At 46.2% G+C, this 19,391-nt stretch overlaps 1 protein-coding gene across 10 annotated transcripts in view; it reads right to left on the bottom strand.

The window, feature by feature from the left end:
* CYRIB (CYFIP related Rac1 interactor B) overlaps nt 1-19,391 on the bottom strand; it is a 157,231-nt gene that overhangs the window by 127,406 nt on the left and 10,434 nt on the right. The window contains exon 1 of one of the 10 annotated variants that reach the window (XM_065586139.1): nt 4,039-4,269. The exons of 6 other annotated variants lie outside the window; for them this stretch is intronic. The gene's annotated coding sequence lies outside the window, so the exon portion shown is untranslated. Of the gene's footprint in view, nt 1-4,038; nt 4,270-19,391 lie in introns of those variants that run through there. 3 more of the 10 variants (XM_065586141.1, XM_065586147.1, XM_065586142.1) reach the window with 3 other exon arrangements.

Raw genomic sequence — 19,391 nt, forward strand, 5'->3', positions numbered from 1 at the left:
TATTAAACACTTGTTATTGGTATGGAATAGTACCTCTATGCCATCCCAAAAGTGGATGCATTTTAGTGGTGAAGCAACAGTGTCTCTGCAAAGCACTCTGGAATCATTCCTCGTAAAGATACTAAAGAAAATGGAACCCTGAAAAACCTCTTAAATCTGTGCATTTTGGTAAAGAGCAATTTACCAGGCAGAGCACACAACCAGGAGGATATTTGGATTCAAGTTCTAGCCCTGCCAATAATTTACTATGTGACCTTAGATAACCATTTAATCTTTCTTCCCCAGTTCGCTACCCACCCCAATTCATAAAATGGGGATAACGCTGTCCTAACTCACCGGTATATTGCAAGTCTTACTTCATTAGTGTTTGTAAAGTGCTCTGAAGTACTAAGACCATAAACAATTCAACAATTTTCCAGTTTTGTGTAAAGAGACAGCATGTTCAATTCATAATAGGAGAGAGTATGGAGTAAAATGTAATGTAGGTGAGAATATACCATGACTGAAGTTACAAAATTATTTTCCTGTGTAATAGGGGGAGGATCAATGCACAACTGAGAACAACAATACTTTGCACTTACATAGCACATTCCATCAGAGGCATTAAAAATGGTGTACAAGTTTTAAATGAACAATGAGACTTCATCATTACAGCAAAACACCCTGACATCTGTCAAACTATTACTGCCATCAAGGCCTAGGATGCTGATGAAGTTGCATAGAAAATGCAAAGGGAGAAAAATACCAAGAAACTTCACAGCAGCAGTCTACATAAAAATATTTTAGCTGTTAAAAAAGTCACTTAGTATTTTCATGAGCAGTGATTCAACTGCAAAGTGACAAACAGAGGCTCTGAATTACATTTCTTCCACATATTCTTAAATCAAGTAAGAGAAAATTAATGTCCTGTGAACTGGATTTTATCATCAGTTCCATTTATTAAATTTTTTTTTTTAATTATTACTTTCCTTTCATGGTTTAGGAATTCACCTGAACCCTAGATAGAATTATAGCCCTGTGAGTCAATCACCTACTACTACAGATAACATTTTATTATGCTGTCTAAACTTCAAGATATTACCAATACTACCATAAATCCACAATGAGTTATGTATTCTAGATAAACCATTGCATATTTTAGTCTTAGCTTTTTAGAGAAACTAGATATCCCTTCAACAAGCTTAGCCTTAGAGGTCAACAGCAAACGTTCATACTATTCTTCCATTACTACAAATCCTGAAATGATCTATGTATCTTGGATTCTGTGGTGTGACTACAGTGCCCCAAATGCAAACGGGTTCAAGTGAAGGCCATTTAAATTAAATAGAAAATGAGGTTAGGTCACTAACTACTGGCACAAGTAGACAACTCCATTAACATCGATGGAAATGTGTCCACTTACATGAGTGGGGAAATTGGCCAATGTCTGATATTTGGAAGGGAAAGAAGATTAAATCCTTTGGGAATGGATAGATCTGGGGTACCTTTTTATACATGACAATTTATACAAACTAGTGCAGAGGTTTCCAAATTCTTTTTTGCTGAGCCCCTCTTCATAGATTCATGTCCCATGCACACACCCCTCTCAGGGGAGGGGTGCCCAGTACCCACAGAGACTTGGGGGGAGGGGGAATGCGGAGAACCACTGCATTCCAGAGGCAAAGTAATCATAGATCAACATGTGACTACTGCAGTTTCTTGCATAGTCAAAATACTGATTTAAAAAAAAAATAAGAGGGATGAACAATTACACACCCCTGCTGCCTCCTCTAAGTGTCATTATTAAGTGCCTGCAGGGCATACACGGAAATAAAGCAGGCAGTGGAGGAGAGAGTGTCCAGGCAGACTGTATAGGATGATGAAGACAGTGATGAGCCTGGAAGCCAGTAGAGTGAGAAAGTGATGAAGGTATGGTTGAGGGTGTGAGAAGAATGATAGGAAGGAAGAGAAAGAAGCCAGGTTTAAGGGGAGAGTTGGATCAATGTGTGAGGAAGGGAGGAAATGAATAGAAGGATTAAGAACTTTGATAGAATACTCAGTGAAGAGAACACAACAGGAAGGGATGAAAGAATTGGAGTTCAGTGAGGGTCAGCGAGAAGTGATGGGATTTGGTCACCAGTGTTTGACTGAGAGCAAGGAAGCAGATGCTAGGAACCGGGCCCCGGGCAATAGGTAGAAGATCAGTGGAGAGAGAGGATAGATGACTGGGAGGTTTGAACATGGGGTTAAAGAGTGGTCTGTGATGGAAGAACTGGCCAAGAGGACAGTCAGGGAAGATGTAACTGATGAGAGTTGGCTGGAAAGAGGAAAAAAGAAGCTGAGGGAGGAGAACTAGGGTCAGTGTGGGGAGTCAGGAGGAAAAAAGTAGAGGGTAAGTAGCTTAGGATAATTGGCAGTGGAGCCAGCAGGGTGAGGCAATAGATGGAGTCAGTGGGGCAGTTAAAGGAATAAGAAGGAGCACAGTTGACTTAGGATGGAAGGCAGGTGTGTTTGAGTGGGGGGTGTTAGAAAGTGCATGCATGGATAGTGAGAATAAGGAGAGTGGGGGGTCCTGGTCAGCAGGGAGATGACGTGGGAAACAGCAGGAGGGCATAGGAGAGGAATGAAAGGATAGGGCCACTAAGAAGATGGTGGGGAAAATCAGTGTGTATATGTATGGCAGGGAAGAGCCAGCTTGGGCTCAGGGAGCAGGACATAAATGGAACTCAGGGGACAGGGCTGAGGCCAAGTGAGGGTGATGAGGCAGCTGAGGTAAGGAGTCAGTGAGGCAGGTATGGAGAACAGAAGGGGGGCAATGGGGAAAAGGGGGTGAAGCTGAGGTCAGGGGAGGACAGTGAGGGAGGTGGGTATAGGGAGTAGAGGGGGTTGGTGGGGGGGACTGAGATGAGGGAACAGGGTTGGGGAGCTCAGTGAGAGAAGCAGGTATGGGGAGCAGAGGGGGTTAGTGGGGCTGAGGTGAGGGAGCGGGGTCAAGGGCAGAGAAGGTCAGTGGGGGATGGGCGGGACTGAGGTGAGGGAGCAGGGTTGGGGAAGATCAGAGAGGTGACAGGTATGGACAGCACTAAGGTGAAGGAGTGGGATCAGTGAGGGAGGCGGTTGCGGGAAGTAGAGGGGGTCAGTGGGGGTAGGAGCAGGGCTGAGGTGAGGCAAGGGAGTGGGGTCAGGGGAGGTCAGTGAGGGAAGCAGGTATGGGGAGCAGAGGGGAGGTCAGAGAGGTGACAGGTATGAGTAGTGGAGGGGGTCGGTGGGGCTGAGGTGAGCTCTATGACAGAGGTGGATTTGGGGAGCAGAGAGGGTTGATGGGGGCGGGGCTAAGGTGAGGGAAATGGGGTCACGGGAGGTCAGTGAGAGAAGCGGGTACGGGGAGCAGAGAGGGTCAGTAGGGTGGGGGCAGGGCTGAGGTGAGGGGAGGTCAGAGAGGTGACGGGTACGGGGAGCAGAGAGGGTCAGTAGGGTGGGGGCAGGGCTGAGGTGAGGGGAGGTCAGAGAGGTGACGGGTACGGGGAGCAGAGAGGGTCAGTGGGGTGGGGGCAGGGCTGAGGTGAGGGGAGGTCAGAGAGGTGACGGGTACGGGGAGCAGAGAGGGTCAGTGGGGTGGGGGCAGGGCTGAGGTGAAGGGAGATCAGAGAGGTGACGGGTACGGGGAGCAGAGAGGGTCAGTGGGGTGGGGGCAGGGCTGAGGTGAAGGGAGGTCAGAGGTGACGGGTACGGGGAGCAGAGAGGGTCAGTGCGGTGGGGGCAGGGGAGGTCAGAGAGGTGACGGGTACGGGGAGCAGAGAGGGTCAGTGCGGTGGGGGCAGGGGAGGTCAGAGAGGTGACGGGTACGGGGAGCAGAGAGGGTCAGTGCGGTGGGGGTTGATTATCGCGGAGCGGAAGGAGTCGGGGCGAGGACGCAGGTCCCGGGAGGAGTGGCGGCGCTTGGAGGGGGAGGGGCGGGTGCCGAGGTCACTGACGACGGGAGGGGATGGGGGAGCTGAGACGAGCCGCCCGCTCCGCCCCCGGCAGCTGCGCCCCGCCTCGCCCGCCCCTGACACTCACCGAGCCGCCCCAGCGCGGGCGTGGATGGACCCCGGAGCCGCCTCTCCCCGCTCGGCTCGAGGCAGCGCTGCGGCCGGAGCCCCGCTGAGGGGACGGACCGATCTTGGCAGCACCGGGCCGCCGCAGGGAACAGGCTGCAACCACCAGGGAGACCGTGCGGGCGTGCGAATGACCCGGATGTACCGGGGGCAGCAAGCAGGTGATTGCGCCTGCGCGCCGGTGACCTACACGCTGCGCATGCGCATGCACCTGCCTAAACTTTGCGTATCTCGGTCTCTGAACTGGTTTGGAAAGTGAGGCGGGCGGGTACGGCGACTAGTACACCCTCTTAAAGGCACAGCGACACCATTTTCGGCTGCAGAGGAAACCCACAGGCTGCTACCTATTAGCCTTAGCCTCCCGTCCTAAACTACCGGCATGAAGGCCCGAGGGGCAGCTTTGGGGCTGTGGAGTGCCCTAGCGGGGCTGGTCCCTGGGGACACTCGGGGCCTGGCCCTTTTCCAGGAGGGGTTCCTCCATCACCCCAATTCAGCCATCCCAGTGCCTGCTTCTAGGGGAAGGAAGTAACAGGATTTCTACCACATCCAGCGAGTTTCACATGAGGCCTGCAGGCCCCCAGCTTTGTCCCACACCTGCTCAAAGGGGCAAGGAGTCTTTGGCAGCAAGGTGCCCACCTTCCCCATTCCTGCAGGACCCTTGGGGGATCAGCCGCATGGGGAGAAGCCAAGCGCCCTGCGTCTCTGACAGACCTTATTCCAGTGCTGTTTAGTGCCTGCGTGGGGAGCACCTTGTATAACCAGGCCTTGCTGCTTTATGGAGGGTGACCAGAGGTGCTGATTTGATAGGAACAGTCCTGATAGTTGGGGCTTTTTCTTATATAGGCTCCTATTACCCCCCAGCCCCTGTCCCACTTTTTCACACTTGCTATCTGGTCACCCTAGCTTTGTGGGGCACCTGTGCACTGGCTTGATGAGCCAAAGGCAGAGATTTGCCTTTGTTGGCCCTAAGTAAGCAGTTCCCCAACTGGGAGTCCCACCATCAGCAGAGGGGGGTTGTGGTGATCCCCAGTGTGCAGAGGATGCCATTTTGCTCCACACAGCATGTCTTCATATATATGGTGCATGCAAGGTATACCCGGTGTGACCTCGCCCACACCATGTGTTCAAGGTCACAGGTGTGGAGGACACCCTTGTGTAGAGCAAAATAGCATCGTTCATGCAACATGACCTAGCATGGGTCATGTTGTGTAGAGGACACCATGTTGCTCTTCAAAATGCCATTCTCCATGCTGTCTGGGTCCCAGCCGGAAATTCTTCATTAAAATGAGGTTGTGCATCACACATATTTCTTCCCAAATAAATCGGATTGCAAGCTCTGGGGAAAAGGCCTAAATCCTGCAATGAGCTCGGGGCAGGCAGGGCCCCATGCTGGTGGGGGTGGGGGGTAGGGTACCATTGCAGAATTGCTGCCACAGTGACCAACCTAGCCTCCCTGTCTACTTGCAGTAAAATACAAAGCACATAGTAAGTAGAGTTTTAAAAAAAAATGTACTATTTTTTATAATTGTTTTAAAAACTTAAATGCCTTTTTAAAAATCTTCACAGCTACACAAACACCCCTTTAATACTATTTGCATGAAAACCAGTTCTTTGTCTCCTAGGAGTTCACTTGCTCTTTTCTGATTGTTCCTTGTTTGGAGTCATGAACATCCTTTTTTGACACAGTTACTGTGGAAATTGTTAGGTTGTCCCACACTGTGGATTAAGAGACTTCACATGTAGGCTAAGCTGCAGGAGCAAATGAGCGAAACAGAGATCCTGTTTTCTGGGCAGCAGCCACACAACAGGGGAAGAGATCTTATTTTTTTCTGATATCCAAGTAAAACATTTCTTTCAAAATGTTTCCCCAGAGGCCTTAGCTGGTCTTTAGAGTGGCTACATCTTCTGAAGCCAAACACTCTTTTATTATTTAAATTTGGCATTGTTGCATTACTAGCTCTATAGAGTGGTGGCCACACAATAGAATAGGCAAGCTGCCTTTAATGCCAAGAGTCTCAACAATGATAATTTCAAGGCTGCTAGCTTCTGTGCTGCGATGAAACCGTATGAAAATCAGGACAGGTGGGCAAAAGGACAGAAGTAGTGCAATGAGAAAGCAGGTGGCTGGCTCTAAGGCTTTAGTGGTTTGGGTATTCATAAACACAGCATTAAGATGAAAAGAAGCACTATGGGCAGGGGTGATTTGTTTTAGAGCAGGGGTGGGCAAACTATGGCCCGGGGGCCGCATCAGGCCCTTCAGACATTTTAATCCGGCCCTTGAGCTCCAGCCGAAGAGCGGGGGCCGGGGCTTCCCCCGCTCCAGGCGAGAAGCGGGGTTGAGGGCTTGCCCCGCTCCGTGCATGCCAGGTCTCCGCATGGCTCCTGGAAGCAGCGGCATATCCCCTTTCCACCTCCTAAGCGTAGGGGCAGCCAGGGGGCTCTGCACACTGCCCCCACAGCTCCCATTGGCTGGTAACCGTGGCCAATGGGAGCTGCAGGGGCAGCTCCTGCGGACAGGGCAGCGTGCAGAGCCTCCGGGCTGCGCCTCTGCGTAGGAGCCGGAAGAGGGACATGCTGCTGCTTCTGGGAGCTGCTTGAGGTAAACGCTGTCTGGAGCCTGCACCCCTGACCCCCTCCCGCACCCCAACTCCCAATTTCGTGAGCATTCATGGCCTGCCATATAATTTCCATACGCAGATGTGGCCCTTGGGCCAAAAAGTTTGCCCACCCCTGTTTTAGAGTAACCACACTGAAAGCTAGGAGGAGTGTAGCCACCAGGAAACTTAACTGGTTCAGCTACTTCCTCTTCAAAAGAGAGGAACACAAGTTTAATGCTGGAACTGTCAATAGTAATGAAAATGGAGTTCCCCTCAATCCCACTTTAGTAGAGAGAGTGAGGAACAGAAAACTCAGAGATTCAGATCATAGATATGTACTCACTTTATTATTACCATTGCTTCTGGCAGGACTAGTGCATATGTCCACTCATGCTGCTATCCATACTCTGATATACTATACAAAGCTTCTACACAAACTGGTAGGAACTAAGGGGTGGATCCACAAAAATACTTAGGCACCTAATTCCCATTTTTAGGTACCACTGCAATCCACAAAACTGCTCGGCTGTCACCTAACCTTGTAGGCCTCTACACTCACTCTGCACCTAAGTTGTTTTTTTTTTTTCCTCTGGGCACCTACACTGCAGCTTCACTCTAGGTGCCTCTATTCTGCCTGAGCAGGCTCACTGCTGCCTCAAGACAGGTGTCTGAGCACCTAAGCCCCTGAGCGATTCACAAACCAGGAAAGATTTGGCTGCCCAAGTCACATGTGGGGGCCTGATCTAGTAGGCAGCCTCTGAGCATGCCTACCGGATTGGGCCCCTCGGGCAAGTTCACACAAACACAGAATGACTGCCCCCTGTCCCCAGGCTCTTTCTCTGGCCCATTTAAATATGTCATTGTTTAATTAAAGCAGAACAACTTGAAGAGGAGAAATTGAGGGAGACTATTCCATAGCCTAGGGAGAGGCAATCACCTGAGAGGTGGCAGATCCCTGTTCAAATTCTTCCTCCTTGGGAGGAGCAGGGGACTTGAACTGGGGGCCTCCAACATCTTGGGTGTGAGCACCCTACTAGGTCAAAGGTTCTAAAGGAGGGCCTCCTCGCCCCTCCCCAGCTGTTTTGTTTCAGGTTCCTCATGCACCTCAGACAGCCAAGCACCTATCTTCCCCCAGTTCATGGAGCACTAGCAGAGCTAGGTGCCTCCCTGCAGCCCAGATGTAAATACCTATCTGAGAGGGGCAGGGCTCAGCACACACACCTCTGGTTGGAGTCTCCCATTGACTACTTTAAGCAGTTCCCCATCTAGCATGCTGGCTTTGTGGATTGCAGTCTAAGGCACCTATCTGTCTTCATTCATAGTACAGGGAGCTTAGGTGCTGAACTCAAGCTTTGTGGATCGCAATATTGTTCCTGTGACATTCTGGGCCCCTAAAAGTTAGCACCCTGACGGTCAGCATTGCAATACCTAAGTCCCTCCATGGATCCCACGCTTAGTGCTGTGCCTGGATACGTGGACTCAGTGCTGGGCAAACTAAAACCTTTAATATATATTTATAGTGGATCCTTGGGCTCAGAGTGGCTGCTTTATGGTGCACTGCTTGGCATACTTCAACCACAAAACCTGTCCAAACAGCGTAGGGAGGATCACTCCAGTGCAAGGGTGATCCTCCAGTGACAGACAGCCAACATGGGGGCTTCCATGCCACAAAATCCAACCTCCTGCTGCAATAGGCATAATTAGAGCAAAGGAGAAGTTAGCATGCCCCCTGGGCTATGCTGATCCCGGGCTTGGTTTTTGGTCCTTGTGGCTACTAAAAGCCTATGTACGAGCCAAGGGAAGGCTGTTCTAAAACAGCACAAGAAAGAAGAGATTCACTGAGCAGCACCAAGATCAGGGAAGCGCAAGGGATTTGATTTGTCCTCCATGCAGTTTGGATGAACCTAAGAATTTAGCCCATAATGTTCTCTGCTGCCCTCCTATGCCATTTTTTCTCCAAACTAGTTGATAAAAGTGGTGGCTGATAGGGGGTATGGGTACCATCCATCCTGAAATGCGCAAGTCAGTCTCAGATTTTCATGGATCAGTCTCATCCTACAGCTTGTAGAACCTTTAAAAAAACCCTCATATTTAGGGGCCAATCCTACTCCCACTGATGTCCAAGCCATCAATTTCAAGGAGACGCTGGATCATGCTTTCCGTTTGGGTTGCATGCAATATCATGGTTGAATGGTATCGTTATCAAATGACCAGATCCTGTCGTATCCTCATGGTGCAGATAGTTTGTCCCATTAAACACATGTAAGATCACATAACCTTGCCTGAGGGTTGGGGACTTGGGCTATTGAGGACATTGTAAGCAGAGCTGACAGAAGAGCCCTATTGAAACAATAGAAAGGTTTATTATAGTACTTCCACTGGAGTTTGCTGTTCTCAGAAGCTGTAACAATCATGTGTCCCAAGTTGGGCACTCAACTGAATTACTCAATATTAGCGGATACTGTCAAAAAGTAATCCCTAATGACTACAAAAAAGCTTTGAATACCATTAATTTTGCCTCAGATCTTAACCCCAAGTGTTCCCCTCTAGTATAAATGCCTCTGAACAGCTTCTTATTACAATAATAGTAACAGAGACCAAGACAAGACCACGCTTGCCAGTTAGTATCACATAAATGGTAGATGGCAATTGTTGCTGTCAGCTGCTTCATACAGCTGAACATCTCCAAGTTTCTTTTTATTGTACAGCACAACTCCAATGTAGGAGTCTGAAGACAGATCTGACAGTGAATTTGTGGTTTTACTAATCTGCTCTAAAATGTTCCCCAAAACTAATAATTAACTTATTTTTAAAATGTATATAAGTCCCAAGCCCAAGGGAGCCAGGCACCACGAACAGTTACTATCATTCTATTACTTTTAATTTTAATGGCAGCCTAAGGGAGAAAGTCAGAAATAATAAAAAAAGGGAAGTTCTCTTTTGTCATTTGTACACAGCAATCACAATCTGGTGCATTGTCCAGTAGTGTTTATCCAGGGGGCCCATTAAGTTTTCCATTACGTGTCTCAATGTGGAAAGCAGGCTTTTCCCCATATCCGGAGGTTTTTTTCATGGAGACAATTTTTTACTGTAAAATCTTAAGAACGAAAGACAGCAGTTACTTTTGCAGCAATCCTTTGTTATATGGGAGCAGTTCATATCACCTTCCTGCTACAGATAAAACGAAGGTTATGTTTTCCCACTTTCAGATTTCTCTGCTCCAGTCACCGTGTCTAACAGATGGGAGACTACTGAAGTAGTTGTCTTCGGACTGTATTGTCCTTTAAGGCTTTACAGTTTACACATGTAATTTCAGCAAGTACAAATCCTGCAATATAACAGATATTACCTCGCCAACCTTATCTCTTCAGAAATATAAACACTTAACAAAACATGAATCAACTATGTAAATTTAAACACGTAGAGACAAAACAAAATGTCAAGGTCAGATTGTCCTATGCTTACAAGAATGCCTATAGGGTTTTCCCCAATATAGTAACAGTACTTGACATTGTGTGTAGCCATTCACCCCAGGATATCAAAACGCTGTTTTTAAAAAGTGGCTATTATCTCCCTAAGACAGATGCGGAAACTGAGGCACAGGGAAATTAAGCAATTTACTCCAGCAAATCAAGGGTTAAATTGGGAAAAGACCCCAGATCTCCTGACTGCCACTCTCATACTTTAACCACCAGACTACGCTGATTGCGTCAGTCATTTCTTTTATACAATTACTTGTACCAAATGATTAGGGCAGTTCCCAAGTCTGGTGTGGCCAAGGCCCGAGGACAACGAATACAGTACATCCACAGCTAGTGGACAGTTCCTGAAAGTCAAGAGATACCCGAGGGTACGATGTTGGCCCATGATCAGAGAGAACGCTGATATTACAACAATACAGCTTCTTTGTTGTGATATCATCACTGCCTGTCTTCTGCATTTCTGCCTGCCCGTATGTGGTGGGGGAGAGAAGCAGACAAAAATTGGCAGGTGTTGAAATTGCACTACAAACAGGATTGTAAAATAACGATCAAGGAAGGCCAGAAGAGAAACTGCAGCTTTTAATTTAATTGTACTTTGTCCCCATTATAAACTAGAGCAACATCCCTGTGTCTTTGATTAGCTTGTGGAGCGGAGTACAATGCAGAATCCCTCCAGTAACTAGGGGGACAGATTATTATTGCACGGGAGGGTAATTCCTCATCAGATGTGCCACTGGGTTCTGAAAGCTATTGGTAGCAAAAGTGAAGTGCAAGAGTGAAAGAGAAACCAGTTTAAACAATGCTCTAGACAATTCAGCATTGTCCAACTCCGGAAGCAGTGGCTAGAAAGAAGAATTCAGAACTACAGGACCTTTGACTAGGTTCAAACAGAGGCTCAGTGATTCATTTTGGCTACAATCAGCAAGGGTGTGTTCCAAAGCCCACTCAAGTCAAGCCCACAAAAGTCCTTTCACATCAACAGCTCCAAAACTCTTTAAGCATATGCTTAAATACCCCCTATTCAGCAAAGCACTTAAGCAGGTGCTTAACTCACATTCAAGTTTCTAGATTTAAGCACATGTTTAAGTGTTATGTTGAATAGGAATGGACTGCTGAATCAGGGCCTCCGTGACCTCAGGAATCTTACTTGACCCTCCCTTCTGCCTTGGTCAGTTCAGCTGTAAACTTTGGTCAACAGCAAGGACCTCACCCAAAGCTAGATATTGTGGCTGTAGTGGGTTTTCATGTCTAGCCATCCACTCTCCCCCTTATAATAGTCTGAGTCAACAGTATTCCAACTAATGAATATATTCACTGTTACAGGCAAGGAAGAGACAACATTTTAAAAAGACAGGACTAATTACCCTCCACCAGAAAGAGAAAACTATTTCTATAAATCCTGCAGTCCTGATGCAGGCAAACTCCACTGATTTCAATGGGAGTTGTGTTGGCCTCAGGAAAGTAGGATCAGCTTTTAATTTGATTATGTCCTTCGCTGAAATGTTGTTGCTTTTTTAATTAGGTGCTGACTTCATCCATTAATAGAAGTTATTAGAACATCATTCTATGCATAATTGTTTTGACTGCGTCTAGTTGTCCTCCAGGGACATAGTCAGAGGATTACTTTAATTCTGCTCCGCTGTTTTCCCCTCTACAGTTTCACTTGCAACATCTTCTTTAGATCACATGAGCATTCAGAACCATTGTTTTTCAGTGGTAGACTAGCTAGGTGACTTAGTTAAAGGACCTCTGCTAAATGGCTGGGGAGAAGTATTTTCTAGTGCCAAGTCTAAAAGTCAGCATATAAGCACAAAATTCACCAAAACAATAATAGGCAAAGCCAGTTGTAACATGGGCATGAAACAGCAGTTCTCAACCTACGGCCCAACCAGCACACAGCTGTGGCCCATGTGACATCCTCAGGGCCATACAGGTATTGGATGCGGCCCACATGGGTAAATAGGTTAAGAACCACTGAATGGATTATGTAAGGGCCTGATTCTGCAAGCTGTTGTGTGCCCTCAACTCCTATTCACTTCAAGTGGGACCAGAGGGTGCTCAGCACTTCACAACATTGAGACTTGTTTCTGCCACTGTTCTGCTTCTGTGCCTTGACGTCAATTTGAAACACTCCCCCATTCCGGTCTTTGGATCCATCTACACTGCCCCCCCACACACACACACACTACCACCCCCAAAAATGTGCTCTTAACCGGGTTATCTAACCTGTTTTAGCTATGTCGAGTTAAAAGAGCAGTGAAGCCAGGGCAACTCAGCTTTTAACTCTCTTTAGCAGTTTGAGTTCAGCCCTAAGATTTCCTAGAGGCTTTAACTCGAGCTGCTAACCCAAATGAAAAGCTGAGTTGCTGTGTCTTCACAGCTACTTTAACCCAAGTAACGCAATGCAGGTTGGCTAACCCATGTTAAGAACTTTTTTGCGGTGTTAACATACGCTGTGTCCTGCTCAGAGAAGTAAAAGTGATGGGTTGATTCGCCAAAACCTGACATCCAAATGCATTTTCATTTATAATCTGAGCAGGGTTGAACACACAGCTTCTAAATGGTGGGGGAAAAACCCTCACAGACATTAGTCAGTGTCACCAGCCATGTGTCGATTTTTAAAATACACACAATATTCAATGCAATTTACATCAATGTGCTGCTAAGGGTCACCATCTAAAGAATACCATTAATTGGTGTAGGGAATTTTTAAAATAACCCCCAGTTTTCTATTAGACCAGACCATCTTCTCAACACAAGATCATTGTATCATTTTTCTGCAGATTATGGAATCCCAAACCACCACCACATAGTATATTTGGATTGAAACATAAAAAAGCATGTATTATTCACTATCTGTCCCAAGGTATCCAGCAAACTAGAAGCACAGACAGCCTAATTCTGTACTCCCATCACAGGCAAAATGAGTTTCACCTGCATAGGGAATATGGAAGCAGGTCCTTTTCGTGTCACATGATCCTTGCCAGGTGTCTCGAGGACAGACAGAACACAGAGTCAGGCCCTGATTCAGTCAAGGACTTGAGCACAGGCTGGACATTACAAAAGTGCTTTGTTCAATCAGGTGAGAATAGCAGAAAGGTGGTGTGAAGAGATGTCAGACTTCTCCATCTTCCCCTTCTTTCAGAACTTGAGCATAACGTCTTTGAAATCCTTACTACATACTAAACTTAAATCTGGCATCAAATTCAGCCCTTTAAAGTTTACAGTCAGAAAAGCGACTAAAATAGACATTGATATTCCATTTTTTGAAAGCTTAAGTATATTTAATAGAAGAGAAGATTTTTCTGATCAGTCTATAAACTCCACATAAGAGCTGAAAAATTATGCTGCATCCTTTCTGATTTTTTATCACCCGCAATAAAATTTATGCAGTTCAACCTTCGGTGAATTTTTGCTGACAAAGCATGAGGTATAATAGAATCCAGCAACTTCCCCTCTGCAACAGTGTTGGCTCTGTGTATATGCATTATCATGTAGTCTTTAATTACATGATAACATATCGTAATCCTAAGAATTTGTAACGGACTTCAGCTAGAGACTTTACTGCAAATATATCTATTCATTAAAGTCTTATTCCCTATTCTCTGCAAGTCTTGGTGTTCCCTACAATAGCGAATAATCTGAAATAGCATTTGGCAAATTCTGTTAGCGGAATTAATGACCAAACAACCCTTCCAAAGATTGATTTCTAAAGACTGAAGGGGAAAAAAAGGCACACACGGAGCTTTAAAATAAATGGATTCAGAATTACAGTTGTATGGATAATGTTCCTTTCCCGGTACAAAAGGAGAAAAATGAATATAGGCCCTTAGCAACTCAAAGATTTTTGTTCTATTTAAAGATGTTTACTACACAGCTTGGGAACTGCATTTCTCACTTTGAAGCAAAGTTATTCATTAATTGATAAGTGTAGCGACTGAACGTTGCCGTCAATCCAGAGTTAAATATTTTACACTTTTACCTTTAAAAACAAAAATGCCCTATTAGCTTTACTTGGCTCAAGAACAACACATGGAACTACTCTATTATTAATAATGTTTCCCCTTCAATAAAGCTTTTTGGACCTTTACTACTGTCTGATGACCTATTCATTGATATGTGGGGATCAGAGTACAATAAATTAGAGCACAACACTATTCTTTGGGACAGAATCCAAAAATAAACATCTATTTGATATCAACCCAAGGGATTTCCTAAGGGAATGAAAGCACAAGTCATCAGTGGTTTAGGAAATGAGACAAATCCATGTCTGAGGAGCAGATGCCTCAGGAGATTAGCAATGTGACATGGAGCCTTTCTCCTCTAGGTCATCAGTTCATATCCAGTCCAATAGTGACTGGAAGCCATTAAACATCTAATAGTTTTTGGTGGTCTATGTGGCACGAAAGTGGGATTCCTAATGGACAGATGTTCACATCACAAAGCCACCAATATCCTCATTGGGAGTCTCAGCTAAAAGGAATAAAACATGATAGACAGAGACTGAATGAACCACATAGGAGGTCTAGGGTAGAGGTACACTGATAGGATGTAGTAAGGTACCTTGCAGTGGCTGAGATGTTGCCAGAGCACTTCTGTTTCCAGGGCTGCCAGTCTGACTTTAGATTCCTTGCCAGCACTTAATTAAATAAAATAACTACATTTTAAGGCACTCTATTTTAACCCTTCTTCACTACCTTCGTTAGGAGAACATGGGGAACCTGACAAAGAACTTATCTCCAAACTTAGCACCCACAAATGGCATCCAAGCCCATGTCTACTGGGTCTCAATAAGTCTTGGAGAAGGAGGAGGAAAGGGGATGTGGTCTGCAAAACAAGATCATGCGTTATTCTTACACACAGTTCTGCAAATCCTAAGTCCCCAAAATGCTACATGCTGCACGTATCTAACCACATTCCAGGTCTGCTAGAGGAGACCAGAAGCAACATATATAGAGTGCCTCCCTGGGTATTCGTTAGAGGTGACAAAAGACCGCTGAGGAAGAAAGCTGGGGCACATGGCCTGCAGCACCAGGTAGGATAGCTTGATGGGCTCATTCTGGCACCATGCCCTTTTATCTCTGGATCTCAGATTCCTCCAATACTAGCTAGGGGATGCAGATTCATGGAATCTGCTGCTACCAGCCCTGAATTCAGGTGCATTTTCATACCCGCATTTCAGTTAATGGCTCCTTCACAGCACCTGGCAGTGACAACGTGGCCCAGTTTTACTGTATATTCTATTAGGGAGCAAGCCCATAAAGTGCCCAGGTTCCCTCAACTCCCATTGAATAAAAGGTGAGTTGAGTGTGGTAAGTCCTTGCATGATTCGACTCTTACTGAGCGGGTCAGTTCTGAGTACAATGGACTTAGGTACACTTATACAATACAGATGTGGGAAGAGTTCTTAAATCTATGATTGTTTATCATTTGAATTCTCTTCAGATTTACTTTCAGATAGTGATTCAACAGTTTACATTTAATTCCACCAGTCTAAAACCATAAACCTTAGAACTTTGTTATAAGAATTGTGTTCAGTGCTGCAAATGAACCATAATATTTTGTGGGGGTTGGAGGTAGGAATTCTTGCTCTTTAATAATTTGCACTGTACTTGTAGTGAGAAGTGAAATGACCTTTTCAAGAATATCAGAAAACTATCCAGCAACCAATGTTGCCACCCCCTTAAGAAAATTTCATAGGCCAGGGGTGCTGAAACAATTTGTATAGTGGGGGTGATGAGAGCCATTGAACCAAACTGTAAACCCTGTATATGATGGAAACCACTTCAAGCCAGGGGTGAAGAACTCCTAGTTCCAGCACCTATGTCAAAGGCTGCTTTTTGAACTATCATGCAAGCATTTCTCAGTAGAAAGTCATTCAAGTATCTCTAGAAGATTGGACGTTAGTGAAAAAGATCCCACTTTAACACTGCTCATTTCTCCTCCTTGTGAGAAGCAACTCCCTTCCTGAGGCTAGCCTCTCCAGGATCTGCAAGATTTGCTAAAGACAAATTCCCTTTGGCATTGTGGTCCAGCAGATACAGTGCTGGACTGGGTGTCAGGAAAACTGGATTCTATTCCTGACTTTCCCACTGGCTTGCTGTGTGACCTTGGGCAAATCACTTCACCTCTCTGCTGCTGTTTCTCCACCCACCCTTCATCTATTTACATTGTAAGCTCTCCAGCACAGAGGTTTCTCCCACTATGCGTTTAGACAATGCATAGCAAAGTAGGACCCCCAATCTCTTTTGAGGCCTTGAGGCATTAATATATGTAACCCCCAAGGAGATTACCTACATTCCTGGGGCTCTGTCTGCAGGCAGCTCAGGGAGAGGCCCACGGTCCCTGGTAGGGAGAGGGAGCCAAGGCAGATTCAGAGTCTGCCCGGCAACCAATAGGGAGTGAGATGCCCCTCCCAGGGAGTTCAGGAAAGGGGAGAAGCCATTTTTGAGTCAGTCTGGAGCCAGTCAGGGCAAAGGCAGAACTGGCTGTGTGGGGAGCTGGTAAGTCTCAGGCCTGCATGCAGGCTTCCCCCTGAGAACTGGCTTCTAGGGACCTGACAGCAGAGCCCTCGGCTGGGCTTTTCCTTCTCCACTGATGAGTCCCAGTTTGTAGAGTTTTGCTGGAAAACTTCCCCAGCCAGGCTGAGTTCGCCCTCCAGCTCCCTAGGTGAGACCGGTCACCACATGGTCAGCTCTGCTTTGGCTGCTAGTCCAGGGCTGCTGCCTGCTGTGTGTGTCTGGACGCTGGGCTAGGAAACTACAATATGGATTTTAGTACAGTTGTGTAATCTGCACCTTGAACCCTGCACCCCTTTGTGGTGAAGGGAAATCCTGGGACCAAAGCAGCCTGATTCCTGCCTGAAGAGGATCCCTGCCAGCATACAGCAGCCCCTCTGCAGTGACTGAGGAGTCCAGAGTCATCTCTGAACCTGAGGCTCATTCATGGAGTTTGTAAGTGCACCATCTTTTAGTCAGTCAGTCAGGGAATTTGTTTTGGGGACCCCCTACTCCCTGAACTGTGTCCTCAAGCCAGGGAGTGAGGGTTGGAGGATTTTATAACCTGCTGCATATTAAACCTGTGAAGGGATTTACCACCACCTCCCACTTGTGGGTCCTTTGGACTGTACTGAACCGCGTCAGCCACACTGCTAAACCACTGCAGAGAAGATGTCATGGTCATAGGTCATCAAGGGCCCCAACAAAGTACACGTACCAACAGGACACTTGCTACATCAAGTCACGTGACTGGGGAAAGTCACGGGTATTATCAGCGTGGGCACCGGTGACCCTAAAAATAGTGTTCTACCCTGTTATATTTGTCTCCAGCTTAATATAATTATTGTGTTGAATATATTGTATGTGTTTGTGTTATTTCTTGGAAGTCTCCAACTATCTGGCAAGTAAGTGGGGATTACCCTGTGGTTAAAATTTTCCTCCCAAGCTGTCCTGGTGACCCTGCCAGGAAGGAGCGAGGGGAGTGGAGGCACCGCCAAATAAATTCATAGGAAAAAATAAAGAAGATACACCCTGCTGAGTGGGTGGCGGGATCCGGAAGAACCCAGACCTGTCCCTCCAAATTTGTAAGCAGATTGGCATTAAAGAAGGTAACTGGGTGGAGAGGGGACACTACATATAAATAACAGCAACAAAGAACTTACAGTCTAGGGTGGAGAGAGGGAGAGTAGGATGAGGAAGGGAAGGTTTGCTGTAACGGGATCACTTGGTTACTCACGTTTGGTCCCAGTATGTACACAGCTAGCTATTTCAGTGCATTATCATCTATTGTAATGCATGCAGATGCTGGTGAAATGGGGTAAAGTTACACTGTGGTAGGGGAATTTGTCCTTCAAAACACCCTTAGTATTAATGGCAGATTGATCAAGCAATTTAAACTCACAAGGGATACAAACGCTTGCTCAACTATTTTCTCTTTTTGAAAAAAAGAGTCCAGGTTTTATTAAGCCTTTTAAAGGTCAACTGTATAGGAGAGAAGATGGGTGATGAATGTTTGTTTAAGATACATATTAGATATAATTTCTCATCTGTTTGCTCAGGAGACTAAAGTGACTTTATAGAAGTAGATGGTCAATATTTTAGAGTTCTCCATTTTATGTGTTTTGAGCCTGAGTTCTGCCATTATATTTGCAATAAAAGTCTACAGGACAAAAGAAGACCTTAAGGTAACACACTGTATTTCAGTGTTCTTTGTATTTAACCTTTTGTAAAAAAGGTGTCTCTTTCAAGTTGTAGGTGATACTTTTATTGATTTCAAGGTCCTAATCTTACAAAGATTTACACATGTGCTTAGCTAGGTGGATAGTCTTGTTGAGTTCAGTGGGAGTGCTCCTGTCCAGAAGTCTTTGCAGGATTGGGGCCAAAACTGTGCTAAACAGGAGTTTAAATTTATTTATGGTTTTGTTTTTTAAGAAGTGATTTGGTTTGTGAGCATCTGAGGGCAGATACTAGTCTGCCTCTTCTGTTTGGAAAGTGCCTAGCACATATTGTGGATACTACAGGAGTTAACTCGTCATAACAAATGGCCATAGCACAGCAAAATACCAGCACTTAGCTAATTCGTTCCAAAATCAAGAGAACCCTATGGGCTGGAGCGTCAGTCTGCAGTCTAGCCCAGAGTAAGGAGGAGGGGGTTATTGTGCTGTCCCTAGAGCAGCCTGGGAGGGAGACTGTAACTTGTGGAAATCACAATCTTCCCTCCTGGTATCACTGCAGCTTTAGGGATGGAGTCAACTGTGACAGGACTAGACCTAGCACGATGGGGGGAACATACATTGTGACAGGCACTGGGGAGGGTTCGGGGGGGGGGAGGGAAGGAGAATGGAGTCAAGGCCCCTCCCACCTCTGCCTCTGCGCAAGGGGGAACATAGAGGTTTAGAAGAGCCTGCTCCCCCCACCACCACCACCGGAAGCAGTGGCACAGCTCAATGGCACAAGGGAGTAAGGCAATATCTTATGCGCCGTCCCAGTGTCCAGGACAGGCCACGATTTAGCCCTATATCAGCTATCCAGAAAGCCATTGTATACATCTTTCCCTCCACAGCTTGTCTTCCCAGCAGAAAGAGATGCTGGCTACACCAGTTTCTGCTCCACAAAGCTTCCCCGATGTGTGACTGCAGAGCTGCCAGGAGGCAGGGATATGGCAACAGAGCAAGCCTTACTATGTATTGCCTATTATACTACCATTAAAAAAGAGCTCCCACTGTCAGTTAACGCATG

The sequence above is a fragment of the Chrysemys picta genome, chromosome 2 (genome assembly GCF_011386835.1).
Source record: "Chrysemys picta bellii isolate R12L10 chromosome 2, ASM1138683v2, whole genome shotgun sequence".
NCBI lineage: Eukaryota > Metazoa > Chordata > Testudines > Emydidae > Chrysemys > Chrysemys picta.